The 1,359-nt window shown below is 49.7% G+C and overlaps 1 pseudogene; it reads left to right on the top strand.

The window, feature by feature from the left end:
- The first annotated feature begins 654 nt into the window (after window positions 1-654).
- On the top strand, window positions 655-902 carry LOC136382083 (cytochrome c oxidase subunit 7C, mitochondrial pseudogene; annotated as a pseudogene).
- The last annotated feature ends 457 nt before the right edge of the window (window positions 903-1,359 follow it).

The following is a 1,359-nucleotide window of genomic DNA, read 5'->3' as shown; positions in this document are numbered from 1 at the left end:
GTTCTGGCCAAAGGGCTCATGCCCCTTCTCCTTGGCCAGACCCCCACGGTGCCCTGGCAGTCAAGGAGAACAGAAGAGATTCTGTGGGTGCAGTCTTGAGGCCAGCAAAGGAGAAGTTGAGCCCAAGGGCCTAGGTCGAAGTGGAGAGGAGTGGCTGAGCACACAGTGGCTGCTGTGGGTGTGTGAGCCCAGAACCAGCCCTGCTGGATGGCTGGCCACCTGGGCCCCGGCCAGCCCCAGCCGTGGGAATAGCCGGTGGAGCCAAACTCTCTCCACCCCCAAGAAAGCCGTTCCTGCATGGCCCTGCCAGACCTGGGCTCCCTCTGGGCACGGACCAGGAACAGAAATGGGCGGAGCAGAACACTTCTCAGCAGCGCAGCAGTTCCCAGCCATACCCTATAGTACCTGAGTCCCAAACAGAACTCACAGGGGTTCAGGCTAAGCCCACTGTGCTCACAGCCAGGCAGGGATGGGGGGCAAGGAGCGCTTGCTGCCTTTCCATTCCAGGTCCAGCTGGTGATGCTTCACCCTCTTTGATCACCTCCTCCACATTTACTCATTCCATAAATATCAATTAAGAACTCACTGTGGAAGGTCGTGCAAAAGAGGAGGTGGTGTGATATCGCAATTTTTTGCAAGGCTTTCGACAGCACAATGTTGGGATAGAGCATTCGGAGGTTCACAACCTCTGTGGTCTGTAGGAGCCACTATGAGGAGGGCCCAGGGAAGAATTTGCCATTTTCAGTGGAAAACAAGTGGCGGTTACTAGCCATGATGACCCTGTTCTTTGGGTCTGGGTTTGCTGCACCTTTCTTCATAGTAAGACACCAACTGCTTAAAAAATAAGGATGTTTTCATTAATTCGTGAAACAGATAAGAAGAGGATCATTTTGAGAGGTGCAGTCTCTTTGAAAAATGAATTAAACTGTTGAACTCAACATATTAGATATGTTTGTAAATAAATTTAATGGCATGAATCCTTAAAAAAATAAAAAAAATAAAGAACTCACTGTGTGCCAGAAACCCTGGTGGGTGCTGGGGAGATCATGGGGGAACAAAGCAGACAAAAACGCTACCCTGTGGAGCCTTCTTCCTTCAGGTAGCAGAAGGGTTGAGGGAAGACCAACAGAAAACTGAATATATTTTATTTTAAAGATTTTATTTATTCATTATAGAGAGGGAAGAGAGAGAGAGAGGGAGAGAGAGAGAGAGAAGGGGGGAAGAGCAGGAAGCATCAACTCCCATATGTGCCTTGACCAGGCAAGCCCAGGGTTTTGAACCGGCAACCTCAGCGTTCCCAGGTTGACGCTTTATCCACTGCGCCACCACAGGTCAGGCAAAACTGAATATATTTTATAG

Source organism: Saccopteryx leptura, chromosome 10 (assembly GCF_036850995.1).
Source record: "Saccopteryx leptura isolate mSacLep1 chromosome 10, mSacLep1_pri_phased_curated, whole genome shotgun sequence".
In the NCBI taxonomy this organism is placed as follows: domain Eukaryota; kingdom Metazoa; phylum Chordata; class Mammalia; order Chiroptera; family Emballonuridae; genus Saccopteryx; species Saccopteryx leptura.
Note: the sequence above shows the minus strand (reverse complement) of the source record. Positions and strands in the feature narration are given on the sequence as shown.